Raw genomic sequence first — 15,830 nt, forward strand, 5'->3', positions numbered from 1 at the left:
CCAAGTTGGATTTGTGAAGGGCAAATTTGCCTCTGATAATGCTCGTATGTTCTCTAATATTATTTCATTTTGTAAAAAATTTCAAGACCCTCTTGCTGCCTTATCTTTAGACGCTGAGAAAGCCTTTGACTGCATTAATTGGCACTTTATAATTCAGACTCCCCATTGGTTTGGTTTTGGTCCTACTTTTATTTCCTTTGTCAAACTTTTATATTCCTCCCCTCGTGCCAGTATTTTTGTTAATGATCAGTTTTCAAGATTTTTTCCACTGGCTAGAGGTACAAGACAAGGGTGTCCTCTTTCCCCTTTACTGTTTATCCTCTGCCTCGAACCTTTTTTAGAACGCATCAGAACTAACTCTCAGATTACTGGTTTTACATCCTTCTCCGTTGAGACTAAAATATCTGCATATGCTGATGACATACTAATTTATATGGCCAATCCAATTACATCTCTACCTCCTTTTTTGGATGAAGTTCGTTTATACTCCTCCATTTCGGGCTATAAACTGAACTTATCTAAAACGGAAGTTCTACCTCTAAATGCTATTTGCTACCAATATATGTTTAATACTACTGACTTTACATGGTTCCCCCTCTAAAATTAAGTACCTTGGCATTTGGTTTTTGTCGTCACTGACTGATACGCTTAAATTTACTTTTACTGCCCTTATGAGGAAACGTCAGTCTCTACTCCAAATTTGGTCTCCCTTGTATCTTTCTTGGTGGGGTAGACTCAATACTATCAAGATGATGATTACTCCCCATATATTATATACTGTTTCTATGCTCCCTATTAAAATACCCAATGTTTATTTTTCCTGCATAAATTCCATTTGTACTAAATTTCTGTGGAATAATAAACATCCTCGTATTGCCTTAACTAGACTTACTCGCCCCAAAACTAAAGGTGGTGTTCATTTCCCTAATTTAAAAAATTACGATTCTGCTTTTTTAATTAAACAATCCTTTTCTTTAGCTTATTACTTTTCCGATACCCCGGTTCCCAGATGGATTCTTTTTGAACGTTCCCTATTAAAGGATTTTTCGTTTCCTCATATTGTTTTTATGTCAAATTGCTACTTTTTGGCTAAGTACCCAGTTTTGAAATATTCTCAAGCGTTGCTATATAATACATTTTCTAAGGACTTTACCCCTTTTCAATGCTTTCACTCGTCTATTGTGTGGTATAATACATTTCTCAAATACAAAGGCAAATCCTTTTACTACAAATATTGGAAGGAAAAGGATATTCTATTTTTTCATCAATTTCTTTCCAATAATTATATTATTCCTTTTGATGAACTACAAACTATTTATCACTTACCGGCCACCTATCTCCGTGAATACACCATCATTACTAATGCCATACACACTTGTTTGTCTACATTTGCAATGCCTTTTGCCTTGCCACATATTACTCCTTCTACTCCTTTATACCCTTTATTCTCCACTCCATTACCTAAAGATGCATATGTATATGCATTACTGTTATCAAATGTTATGGTTCGTTCTAAATCAACTGTTGAGATTGCTTGGGAAAATGATTTGTCCGTTTCTCCTCTGTTTAATTTGGGATAAATTATGGTCCAAACTGTTTAAAGTTTCGGCTGCTGCCTGTATTACTCAATCTTTGTTTTTTATTTATCATAGAGCTATTATTACTCCTGTTCATATTTGTAGATTCTCACCATCATCCTCCCCTCTATGTTGGTCATGTTCCAAAGAAACGGGTACCCTTAAACACCAAATCTATGAAAGCCCTTCTACCTTATCCTTTTGGAATTCTGTTTGGAATATTTGCATGCCAATGTTTGGTTTCACCACTCCTTTATCATTGTTGCATGTTTTTCTAGGCTCTTTATCACATGACATAGACATTGTACCCTCCTCTGCGATATTACTAGATCTTTTTATTGCTCTAGCTTTTAAAGTGATTTTATCCTCGTGGAAAGATAACTCCAAATTGTCTGTACTTACTTGGTGGAATTTCATTTGTGATGAACATAGGATTTCTATCGCTTCATCTTCTTCTGTTTCTCAGAAAATTTAATCTGATCTCCTCTGTCTCCCTTTTACTACCAATCTCTCTTCCAAATCTTCCCGATGTTAATTCTGTTTTCTCCCTTCCTGCAAATATTCTTCTCCTACATAATTTGGATTACTTTTTCTTTCTCTTTCCTCTTTTTCCTTTCTCCCCTTACCTTTCTCTCTTTCTATCTTCTTTTCTTTTTTCCTATCTTCTTCTCTATTTTTTCTTCTTCTTTCTACTTCTTTCTTTTAGGATATATTTTTCATATGTCTTACGCCTAATGTTAAACTTTATCAAGTTAATTACTTATTTTTCATATGGCTTGTGTATTGTATTTGCAAAAATCCTAATAAAAATCTTTTAAACAAAAAAAAGGCATAATCTCCAACAAGAATCCTCATCTGGAGTGCATCCAGTGGACTTTTAAGGATTTGGCCAGGTGCATTGTAGGAATTGTAGTCCCAACATCCCATGGACCATCTCACAGGTTCTAGACCCATTTGTTTGGTGTTTTGATAACTTAGAACACCCTAGAGGTTCTTCAAGAAGTTGTTCCAGAAGTTTGGAGAAGTTTAGAGCAACTTTTGTAAAAGCTCCATAAGTTGAACAGGTGCATTGTGGGAGGTATAGTCCCAGATCCCAGAGTGCAATTCAGAGGTTTCCTTTATCAAGAAACACTGCTGGAAGTAATTGTAAAAAACTCTCTACTTTGTCCTGGTACAACATGAACTTTTTTTAACCCTTTGAGCGCTATTACCTTCTAAGAACTAGTTTTACTTTTAATATTCAAAAATTCATATCTCTGGTTCCTTACATTGGATTTTTGTCATTTTGGTGTCAATTTGATCATAAACATATATTCTATATGATTAGCATTGTGTTTTCTGTCTAACTAATTTAATGTATTGGTATTTATAAATGCTTTACACACTTGTCTCCTAAGTGAAGCCTGCCTTTTAGTTGCCAGCTACCAAGGGTTGAGCAAGGAAATCATTTATTGAGATCCTAACTGAATCTTTTATTGGGTTTGTGGCCACATTTCTAATGGTAACTCACTACTTGTCACTCCTCGTAAAATGCTTTTATTCATTTGGTGGCAGAGGTGGGATACACACTTGTGTTTAAATTACACCATGCAGTAAACTAAGTTAAGATATCTAAAAATCCTCTAAATTAACTTAGAAGAAAACTTTAGATTTTTGAAATTGTAGACTGAACTGATTTTTAATCCATATTTTTGATATTAGTAAATGTGGTTTATTTCTGATTTGTAATGGTTTTTTTAAGTGACCAAAACTAGGGATACTATTGAGCTAGATCTGGGTAACTTTACCAGTGGCTGAGCGGGGATACTTGCTCCCAATAAGAGAAGGAAGGCAGAGGTGACTAGATCCCTTAAGGCCTGGGCACAGACAGCTCTGGGGAATTAAGGTGAAGTTGACCCCCCAACAACCGCCAAGAGGAGGAGGATGATAGCTCTGTCATTGCATCCAGTACTAGGTTCAGTATTCCAGTTAGGGGAGGGAGGAGAGATCCCTCCACACTGAAATCACAGCTGTCCCTTGCAGAGAGATAGTCAGCAGTAGGAAAGAGAAAGTTGGTCCTAGCTATGGAGCAATGGGAGGACAAGAAAGCAAGAGGAAATTATGGCAGCGACTATGATAAAGATGATGAGATGTTTCGGAGTTTTGGGTTTGATTCTCGACTCCCCAAGGGAATAGCTGGGAGGGATAGGGTGATGAGGCAGAATCCTATCCACACTACTTCAGAAACTTGGTCAAACTCCAGAACAATACAGGGTAAAGTTCAGGGACACCCAGAAGGTAAACATACAGTCATGGGTGGGCTTTTTAGACATCTCAGTGAAGGTAATAGAGGGCTGGATGGAGCATAACAAAGTGAGTACATTTGAGGGTTTGTATGATAAACTCTTAAAGAGCACATCCTAACCCACAGTGTACAAGATAATTTGCACCAGTACCAAGTGGACTCTAAGCTGAGTAGCCTCAGAGAACTGGGGGGGTCAGCTGATGATTGGCAGAGAACCCAGGTTTCCAATCAGCACAAGGGCGGTGATAAGAAGAAGAGAGGAAAGAACCCCACCCCCAGGGGAAAGCCCAGGGTAAAGAATGTGAAAAACAGAAGGAGTCCTCACAAGACCCACAAAAACCTGTACAAGGTGGGGGGGGGGCAATTCCAACTTCAAGGGGGAGGGGTTTCAAGGAAAGCCTAGGAGGTTATTTGATCCCTCAAAGGTGTGGAAACGCTTTGACTTTAATCAGCCAGGGCACAAGAGAAGAGATGCTGTCTGCACAAAGAAGCCCATCACAGGTAGGTAGTCCCAGGGGATTGCTAGTGTAGGTGTGGGGGTAGAGATTGTCCCAGAGTTGGGGAAGAACTTGACAGAGGCAACAGTAGTGCGCTTTGGTGGGGTGGATATTGCAACCCTAGCTGCCTTGCCTCCCAGTATGGAGGTAAATGCAGAGTCCTAAAATCAATAAAATGACGTTGAGGCTCTAAGTGATACAGGAGCCAGTGTGACTGAGGTCACAGATAAGCTATTTCTGCAGAGGAGATCATGCCTGGTGTGTATCACCCGGTAACCTATGCAGACTGCAGAGGCAAACTCCATCAAAAGGCAATGATGAGTTTGGAATGGGGAAGTGTGACAGTCCCTAAGAAGGTAGTTTTATATCCTGCACTCCCAGTTGAGTGTCTACTGGAAAATGATCTTGAAGCATCTGGCTTGTTAGGGGTGGAGAGAGTGGTCAATGCATGGATGCTGGACCTGTATGAGTGGGTATATGCTGTGACTAGGTCACAAGCTGCCCAAAGGGAAATGCTGGGCACTTGGAACCCTGGAACAATGAGACAGGCATCCATGGAGAAGGGCAATGAGTCTGCAGAGCCAGCCCAAGAAACCCAAGTAGTGCAGCAGGACTCTTACCCAGAGGGGGAGGATCTGACCTCTGAGGAAGGAATTCAGAATTGACAGAAGGTGGTGGACCTACCAGAGAGGAGTTTTGTCAGGGACAGAGAGAGCGTCCCATCCTTGAGAGTTTGAGGGAGACCACCTCAAAGCAAGAAGAGGGGATAACAGTGCCTACTGAAATGAGCGAGTTCTCTACACTGAGGTCACAAACCTCTAGTAAGGGGTCGCCACAATGTAGGTGGTCCCCAGAAGTACAGAGAATTCCTCCTGAAACTAATTCATGATATCCCCCTTAGCAGGTCAGTGAGGGCAGAATAACACTTGTAATCAACTGGTAAACCATCTTTACTGGCCTCATATGTCTGAAAAGCTAAAGAAGTTCTTTAGCTCCTGTGTCACCTGTCAAACCAGTGGCAAGACAGGGGGCAAGCCAAAGTCTCCCTTGATACCCCTGCAACTGGTTGGGACTCCCTTTGAAGGGGTGGGGGAGGACATTGTTGGTCCCCTAGAACCACCAACTGCATCAGCGAACAACTATTTCTTGGCGGTTGTGAACCACGTCAGTAGATACCCTGAAGAAATACCACTCAGGACAGTCAGTGATCCTTCAGTGGCTAGGGTCCTACATAGTGTGTCCACCATTGTGGGTTTTAAAGGGTTTCTTACAGAAGTTGATTTCAGATAGAGGCACAAACGCTATGTCTCTCTGAAGGTGATGTGGTGTTAGCCACAAGTTCACCACCCCATATAATCTGAACACTAATGGTCTAGTGGAGAGGTTCAATAAGACTCTGAAGGGCATTATCAATGGTTTATATGGCAAATGGGATGCTTTCCTTCCATTCTTGCTGTTTGCCTACATGGAGGACCCACATAAAGAGGTTGACTTTAGCTATTGCAAATTGTTGGTTGGGCACCCTGTAATAGGGCCATTGTTCCTGGTGAAATAGTAATTTGGAAAAGCCACTCACAGAATACAAAGACAATGTGCTGGATTATGTACTAGGCGGGAGATCTCACATGTCCAAGGCAAACAGGAAACTGGAGGTCAGCCAATGTTTTGATCAGAAGGCAGCCATGCCTGAATAAACTCCAGGACAGTTGGTGTGGGTGTTAGAGCTTGTAACTCCTAGGGCCCTCCAGGACAAGCGGACTGAGCCTTGTCCAATCCCTGATAATAAGGGTGAGGTTACCTACCTGGTAGGCCTTAACACCCCCAGGAGCCCCCACACGGTCTATAGATTGAAAGTACCCCTCAAAGACAGGGCAATTATTACCATGTTGATGGTCATAGATGATGAAGAAGATGATGAGGCTGTGTCAGTACTAGGCCCGCTCTCTAACAATGTGCAAGATTGGTCTGTGGAGGGAGTTGTACTCTCTTCCATAAATGGTGCTGGGGCAGTTTGCTGATCTGTTCTCTTTGACCCCAGGTATCACCACTTGGTGAACACATGACATTGGCACTGGTGGCAGCCTGCATGTCAAAAACAAATTGTACAGGCTGTCTGACCATGTCAAAGCCAGCATCAAGGCTGAGGTAGTTAAGATGCTGGGATTGAGGGCAATTGATCCTTCTCTCCAGGGGAGCAGGGAAGGAGTTAAGGTTCTGCGTGGACTACAGAGGACTGAATGCATTCACTAAGACTGATCCTCACCCTATACCTATAGCTGATGAGCTCATTGATAGGTTAGCTGGCTGCTAAATACATGAGTACATTTGATTTGACCTCAGGATACTGGCAGATTGCCCTCACTGAAGAAGCAAAGGAGAGGTCAGCATTCTCCACACCAGAGGGTCACTACCAATTTAGTAATGCCCTTTGGCTTAAAGAATGCCTCTGTCATCTTCCAAAGGTTGGTGAACAGGGTCCTGTTTGGGTTGGAACAGTTCAATCCTGCTTATCTGGACAATATCGCTAAATACAGTTCGACTGGGGAGGGTCATTTGGCCCTCTGAGGGAAGTGCTTTATGCCCTGCATCAGGCAGGTCTGACTATTAAGAGTTCAGTAGTGTACCTGGGCCACCTTGTAGGTGGAGGCCATGTTCATCCTCTACAGCCCAAGATGCAAAATATTGTTGATTAGATTACTCCTACCACCCAGACACAGGTAAGGGCATTCCCTGGCCTGACAGGGTACTATACAGTTTGTTTAGAACAATGGGACCATAGACACTCCCCTGACAGAACTCACCTCAAAGAAGATGCCCAAAAAAGTTATTTGAAACCTAGAGTGTCAGAAGTCTTTTGACACTCTCGTACTTACCCCTGACTACACAAATAATGTTGTGGTTCAGACAGATGCTTCGGAACAGGAGATCGGGACAGTGTTGGCACATATCAATGAATAGGGCCTTGGTCAGACAGTTGCTTTCAGCAGTAGGTGACTTCTCCCTGGAGAACAATGAAGAAGTGCCATTAAAAGGGAAGCTTTTGCTTTCATCTGGTCCCTGAAGAAGTTAAGGCTATGGCTGTTTGGCACGCACTTCTGTTTTCAAACAGACCAAATAACTCTCTAATGGTTCATGCAGATAAAGGGGGAAATCCTAAAATGTTGAGGTGGTCCATTTTCCTACTGGAAATGGACTTCATAATGAAACACAGTCCTGGGATTGCCCAAGCCAATGCAGATAGACTTTCAAGGTTATTCCACTTTGCGGATAGGAGTTGGTTAGTTACCCATCACCTTAAGTTTGGGAGGGCTGTGTGAGGAAGTCATCCATTTGGCCCTGATCATCTCCATTATTTGTTTGATATTGGTAGTAACTGACTCTGATTGTGCACTGGTCTCTCCTTACCAGACCCAGGGCCTGTGCTCTGCTTCAAACATATTTGGTGGTTAGATATAATTACTATTAGCATTGACAGACTCCTGTAAGCCCCTAGTATATAAGAAGGCAAGGGGGATTCAAACTACCTATAGGTCCCTACTAAAAGACCACTTCCCAACAGAAGTTATGATTTGATCCGAACATGACGTTAGTTGATTTTTCAGACAAGACAATTGTCAAAAAGTTGGTTCCGAAAATACATCCTTAGGTAATTTTTCTTTTGTGACTCCCTAGTTGAAACTTGCATCAAGATATAGGTACCTTGCGCAGGTATTAATGTTTTAACAAGGTATTGTATGATTCTGAGGAAACACAATGGGTTTAGAAAATATGGCTGGCAAGTCAGAGCTCTTGTGATAGAACCCATTTCTTATTCAGAAAGGCAGGTACCAGTAAGATTTGATGTTCTCTTTGTTGCTTGTACCATTAATTTAGGCCAGTGATATTGCAAACTAGGTATTGAGTGGAATCAAGCCCTCACATGTGGCAGACGATAACCTTGATGTTTTAAGGCTGTTTCTGGTATTCATATGTGGTGAAATTCCCTTGGGGTGATAACAATATATGTAAAGGTGCGTGAAAGTAGGAAGAGAAAGGTTAGGAACTAACAAATATTTTTGCAGTAAAGAGGCTTCACATGTTGAGTCTCTGACTGTGTTGGTGGTAAGTTCCCTTGATCCCATGTATTTGACTAAGAGGAAGAGGGTACAAAATATTGGTGATTTGCAGAAGAAAGGGAAATTCAAGAAGGATTAGCAAAGATCATGATTACAGCAGAAAAAGGGATTATGATGCTTTAAACTACTACCAAACATATGCCACAATTAAGTACTGCCTGGATCTTACCATGTGCTTCAGACCCACTGCCGGAAAAAAAATAAAAAATAAAATACATATAGCTGCAAAGGCAATCTTCAAGGTACTCTTCACTGTTCACAGAGCCTCCCAAGGAAAAGGACGGCTATCCCTACAAGTTAAATTCAATCCATACAAACCAAACAAAGCACTGCAGTCTGGACTTGCACCACTTATCATCATACTACCTTAAATTAAAAACATCTGTAAGAGATATTGCCTTCTCAGTACAAATGCCCAAGTACTGGAACTCATTACCAGTCCGTATTAGAAACACCAAGGAAAAACAAAGTTTCTAAATTAAGTTTAAAACATGGCTATTTCCTAGATAACTGTGCTACCAGCATACTGGTAACAGAGCCCAGAAAACAGTTGCACCCTCAAGCAAAATCCTCAGCTTACAACCCTTGAATTGCAACAAATCCATCAGCAAACTGTTTTCATTATGCAGGTAAGCAAAACACGGGCTGACCTACTGTTCATGTGACATTATATAGTTATGTTTTTCCATATAAATGAGTTATGGCCAACCATAATACAAGAACCATAAGATGCAGAGATTAGCAGCAAACTGTTTCTTATACCTATTAAATTCACTTAAGACATATCTGGTATGAGGGTTGTCCATCAACAGCACAGCCACACTTCACCAAGAAAACAGGCATGAAATACATTAATAGATCTATTCCACATCAGTGGACAATTTATGGAGGATTTTAATAAAGTACATTGACTGCAGGTCCGAAATATCTAAACAAGATGACCACTTCTAAACATCTCACATAGACACTCAGATAGGAACCAGATAAGCACACAGTATCATATAAAACATCAAAACTGGAGCAGTTTTAAAGCTACTTACATGCTGAAAACCATACAACTGCATGTCTGTCTCTTGCATTTATCATCCAACACAATGCTGAGTCCCATATTTTAATTACCGCACCCCGGTGGCTATCACGCATGACATGGAACACTTTCCTCCACATAGGATCACAGGACAAACAACTTCTTTACAACCACACATCCTTCATGTTGTAGCATGCTACTCATGTAGGCAAGTGTGTTAGGTGTATCACATTTTCTATTCTCTTTACCATCCATGGTTCTGTCCACCCACCCCTCTTCTATTGTGTTGAATCATTCCAGAATGCTGTGAATATTTTAAGGTGCGCTCCCTATTCCAACTGCTATTCTGGGCCATGGATGTCAGACGAAACAGACCAATAAAGCTTACTGTGTGTGTGGAAATATTCACTTTGTTTCAGGAGCTTTATTTATTTCACTGGCGACAAGTTGAATTTATGTGGAGGGCAACTATCCGACATCCCCTCCATCTGTAGCCCAGCTGCAGTGTTCGATTTACTGACATATCTTCAGAGCATGACCAGAGCAGATTCCCTCAAACTTTTAAAGCCTCTGGATCCGGGTGGGGAGGAGAAGTTCATCTTGAATTGTGGGAAAAGAGGAAGTAAACCGCTGATCAAGTGGGTCAGCTGAGTGGCGTCAGGGCAAGGGAGGTGCTTCAGCGTCAATGTGAGGAAATCTAGTACGCGTGTGTGGCAGTTGATTCGACAGGGAACCACGGATGTATACGATGATACCGCTGTAATATTTTCGACAGCTGAGTAGTGTTGCATCCAGGAAGGTGTTACTGTGTTGGTGTGAGGTAATTACAGTGCGCGAGCGGGCGTGAAGTCCTGCCTCTGTTTGGAGTTTGGATTTACCGGTAGTGCTGCACTGGATATTCCTCATTCTGCGGTTGTTGAGGCTTCTGACCATCCTTCTCAGGGGACCCTAGAATTCAGCTGTGAGTTAAGGGAGTTTAGGCAATCCACTGCTGGAAAAATCTTTACTGAAGATAAAGCCATCATTATGTACTGCAGTCAAGGGGTTATATTCTAAAGCATGAGCTTATGTTTATGCCCACCTGGGGTGGATTATCATAGGAAAGTGTATGTATAATAATATTATTAAGTAACATCTCATTTGGTGAGACTGGAAATATTTATTTCGTGACAAGCATTATGGTGGAAAGTCGCATTGGAAAATAGATAAATTACATATGAACAATTTAAGAATCAATATTGTATCTTCATTTCAACATTTCTCTCAAATTTAGGATTCTATTGTTGAGCTTCGAATAAGAACTGCAATGGCAATAATCATGTAATAAATGTAATTTGTGTTAAGATATCTTCATAACACAATTTTCCTGCTACCATTGGAGGACCCTTGAAATAAAGAAGATGTTCTGGAATATTTTCAGTGGGACATTTTCATTCTAAAATGTATAGTTTGTATTTTAGAAGGGATTGCCATTACTATATTGAATTTATTTTATCTAACCTAATTTTTTTCACAGGACAGTTCATATTTGTGCAAAAGCCTTACCTTTTAAAATTTAACATGGCAGCGGCTAGTATGAACCAACCTCCACTGTTTTTAACAAAAGCATGAGAACCTCAAATGGCATGGAAGAACTGGATTAAGGGGTTTGAAACATATTTAATTTCTATAGGTGCAAGTGCGTTTCCTGCAATAAGGAGACAGCATATTTTACTGCATAACATGGGTACAGAAGGGAGGAAAATATTTGATAATCTTCCTGAACTTGAAGAAGAGGGAGAAGAAATTGGTGAGAGGGATGTGTATGCCAATACCATTAGAAAGTCAGAATTGCAATTTGCTGATAAGATAAACGTGGTTTTAGAAAGACACAAATTCTTTGGTAGAAGTCAGGGAAAGAATGAAAAAGTAGGAAATTACTTTTTTTTTTTTATTTCACAATTTTAAATAAACAGGTATTCATATACATACAGTACAGTGTCAAAGTCTTATTTTTGATACAACAAGGGTAATGCCGTGTAAGTTCCAACAATCTTATTGTTACATGGGGCGCACGGTGGGGCGTGATATTGAAAATGTTATCTGGCCCCCTGCGCACTGGACAGTAAGGTCAAGTCTAGCGGTTAACCTTCATCCCCTCTTTCGCGGATGTTAAAGAGATAGGAAGAAAAGAAAGAAGGAAGAAGAGGCTCTAGGGACGGGGGGGCATGGGGGGTGGTGCAGATCTGTCAGAAGATACTTTGCTAGTAATGGCGTGCTGTCTTTTTATGGGGGTTTTAGGGTGATCAGGTGTTTGTCCAGAGCGCTCAACATGTCCCCTCCGGAGTGGTGGCATGGCGAGTGGTACGTAACTATATTATTCGCCCCTCTTAAGAAGGTGATCCAGTTGAGCCAGCCTTTGAAGGTGGCTTTCCCGGTGTCTTTCCAATTTGTAAGGATTGTTTTCACTGCTGCAGTTAGGAGTAGGTCGATCAGGTCTCTGTCCTCTTTCGCTTTGGGGTTGGGGGCTATGGCTGTCGCAATGAGCTCTGTGATGTTACCTTGCATGCAGTGGCCAGTCACGTCAGATATGAATTGTCTGATTTTGCCCCAGATAACTCTGACTTTGGATCAATTGAGGATCAGGTGTTCTAGGTCTCCCTTCTCTCTGTGGCAGTTCCAGCGCTTGTCATTTTCTCTAATACCAGCTGCGGCTAGATGGGCTGGAATCCAGAGCAACCTGTGGAGCAGCCAGTATTTCGTTTGAGCTAGCTGTGGGGTAACCTTATTTCTAGTTGTGGATTGCCATATTGCTGTTTTTTCCTGTCTGTGAGTTTTCTACCCATGGACTTTTCCAGGGGTTCTAGGGCTTTGATGTTCAGCCTTGTTGTGGTTGGGCTGAGTAGCTTATACAGGTGGGCTGTCTGGTACCCTATCTTGTTTTGGTTTGTCATGTACTCTAGGATGGATTGGGGAGTTCCGCTGAGGTTCGCTTTTGTGATTGCCACTTTGATTTTTAGGAATGCATAGAATTCCAAGCTTGGGTGGTTGTTCTGGTGTTTAAGGGTCTCAAAGGTGAGGGGATGTCCCTGATTCATTAGTTGTTGCGGGGTGGAGATCCCTTGCCTATTCCAGTTCTTCATGTCTAGTGTCTTCTCTCTGTATTTGAACTTCGTATTGTGCCATAAGGTGTCTATTCCGTGTTTCTGATACTATGTTCTAGTTTTTTATCTACTTTGAGGAGGGCGGACTTTGTGCTCCTCAGGATAGTGTTATTGGCTTGGGGGTGTTTGTTTGCCGTCAGTATTGCTATTGGGTCGAGGCCCTCTAGTAGTGCTCTCCCTAATGACAGCCATGCAGGCTTGTAGTCTTGACTTGGGGTCACCCAGTGGATACCTTGCCTAGCTAGGCATGCGGTGTAGAATGTTTTGAAATTAGTGAGGTTCAAACCGCCAAGGTTCTTGCTGAGTCTGAGCTTCTGTAGGCTTATGCTTGGATTTTTATCTCTCCATATGAAATTGTTGATCAGCTTATCTAGTTGTTTGTGGAACTCGTTCGTGGGTGTGAGCGGGAGCATGCTGAGCATGTAGTTGACTATGGGGGTTAACATCATCTTTACTGATTCTATTCTTCCCCACCAGCTAATGAACCTAGGACACCAAGTATCTATGCGCCCTTTCAATTTCTTTAGGAGGGTGCTCTCATTGTGGTCTAGGGTCGACTTCAGGTCTCTGACGAAGTACAGGCCAAGGTATTTTAGATATTTTGTTTGCCACGTCAGTCCTGAATTCCCTAGGGTTGCTTTTGTGATGTGGATGTTCAATGGCTTGCACTCTGACTTGTCTCTGTTGAGCTTGTACCCTGAGACTTGTGCAGATTCCTCAATGGTCGTCATTAGTGCTGCTATGGATGTGTCTGGTTCCTCTGTTATGATCAGTACGTCATCTGCGTAGGCAGCCAGTTTAATCGTGGAATCTTGTATTGGGATTCCTTTTATGTGTCTGTTGGTTCTAATCATGGTTAGTAGCGGTTCTATGGCCAGAAGGAAGAGGGCTGGTGATAGTGGGCACCCTTGTCTGGTACCTCTACCTAATGTTAGTGGATCAGACGTGCTACCATTAACTACCACTCTGGCCCTCGGTTCATTGTAGAGTGCCAATACCATATTCCTGTATTTGACTCCTAGACCAAACTTCCTCATACAATTGTCTAGGAAGGGCCAAGTACTCTGTCGAAAGCCTTCTCGGCATCCAAGGCTATCATTACTGCCGGGGTATTACTTTTTGTTTTGTGTTCAATTAGGTGGCATAGTAGTCTAGTGTTGTCATTGGACAACCTGTTCTTTAGGTAGCCGACCTGTGAGTTGTGGATCAGGTTAGGTAGATGCGTGTTTAATCTCATCGCTAGTACCTTAGCATATATCTTACAGTCCACATTTATTAAGGAGATAGGTCGGTAGTTGCATGGGTACTGGGGAACTTTGCCTTCCTTGGGTATTACTATTATGTTTGCCTCGGACATGGAGTGAGTCATGCCGCCCATTTGGCTGCAGTGTGTGAAAACCTCAACCATCTTAGGTTTTAGGAGGTGTAGGAAGTGCTTATAGAAGGCGGCCGTGTAGCCAGCTGGCCCTGGCGCCTTGATGTCTTGATGTCTTTTAGTGAAGCGACTGCCTTCTCTATTTCCGCCCCAGTTATTTCGCATTCTAGGGCTTCTCTCTGGTCTACTCTAAGGCTTGGCATCACTAGTTTGTCTAGGAGGCTAGCGCCACCATCTAGTTTGAGGTTAGTGTCTGTCGGGTAGAATTCCTCGTAAAAATGTTCTGAAGGCCTCGAGGATCTCTCTGTTTGCTGTCTGGGTCTTGGAGTTAGTGTCTGTTATAGCGGCGATGGCGTGCTGCCTCTGTTTACTCTTAAGGAAAAATAAAAAAATAAAAGTAGGAAAGTAGGAAATTACATAGCAGTATTAAGAGGACTCGCAAACTCTTGTGGGTTTAATGGTTTGACAGATTCCCTTATTAGGGATCAATTAGTAGGTTGTACTAACTACAAAAAGATTCAGGAGAAGTTATTAGTGGGGAGACCTGATTTAAAGAATGCAATTGATATAGCAAAGAGTGTTAAGCACACAGCTGAATGTGTAAAAGAAATGTTTGTTACCAGTTAAAAGGAAGTAAATGAAATATTTGGTGAATTAAAAAATGTGTTGGCTGTTAAAGAACAAAAGAAAGATGAAACAGCGAAAAAGCATAACAAGGGAAGATTTTCTCAAGAATACAGGATGAAGTGCTTTAGGTTTGGAGGCTCTGAGCATCTTGCCAATAGTGTAAATTGTTGGGCAAGAACAGCAACGTGCACAAGATATAATCACAAAGAACACTTTGCATGTGTATGTAAAGATATCTCGGGTAGAACAGTCAATGTCATTGAGAACAGTGATGATGACTGAAGTAAATGTGTTCTTCAAGTTGATGTGGAAGGTAGTAGGGGTCTATATATTGTTAATTTGAAAAGGTGTGAGATTGGATTAGATGGAAGAAGAGTGGAAATTTTTGTAGACTCGTGTTCTCCGTTTCCATTTATTAACAGTGAAACATACCATTCCAAGTTTAGTGAATAGGCATCACCCCTTGTTAAACCTGATGTAGTCCCAATTGGGTATAACAAAGATCCCATACCACTGGAAGGTGTAGTCATTATGAGGATCATGTTTAAGGAGAGGAGCACTGTGGGAAAGGTGTATATAGCTAAACAAAGATCTCATCTTTTAGGATAGGCACATCAAAAAGATTTTGGTATAAAACGAGATCCTACAGCGGTAGAACCGATCATGCTGGTGGAAAGATCGGTATGTGGTAGGGAATTATTGGATGAATTCCCAGAAGTATTCTCAGACAAGCTGGGGTGCTTAAAAGAGTTTAAACTAAAATTGAAGGAAAGTGCTAAACCTGTGGCACATAAATGCAGAGATATACCCATAATGTTGAGAGAACCCCTTAGACAAGATCTGGACAAATTAATCAGTCAAGGTGTCATTGAACCCTTTGAAAGCACGTAATAGGTTGCTCCCATAGTTATTACATCTAAACCAAATACTAAGGCATCAGATTATGCATAGATTTGAGAGGATTAAAGAACAACATTTGGATTGATAGGCATCCCTTGCCTAATAAAAATGAAATGCTGAGTCAAGTAGGAAATGCTGAGTTCTTCTCGATATTCGATTTATCCTCAGCCTATCATCAGGTGAAGCTTCACCCGTCTAGCAAAGCATTGGCATCTTTCATCACCCCGTTTGGTGCATTAAGATTCTGTTGGATGTCTTTCGGACTTGCATACGCTGCCTTGGTGT

Source organism: Lissotriton vulgaris, chromosome 4_1, assembly GCF_964263255.1.
Source record: "Lissotriton vulgaris chromosome 4_1, aLisVul1.2, whole genome shotgun sequence".
Classification (NCBI taxonomy): domain Eukaryota; kingdom Metazoa; phylum Chordata; class Amphibia; order Caudata; family Salamandridae; genus Lissotriton; species Lissotriton vulgaris.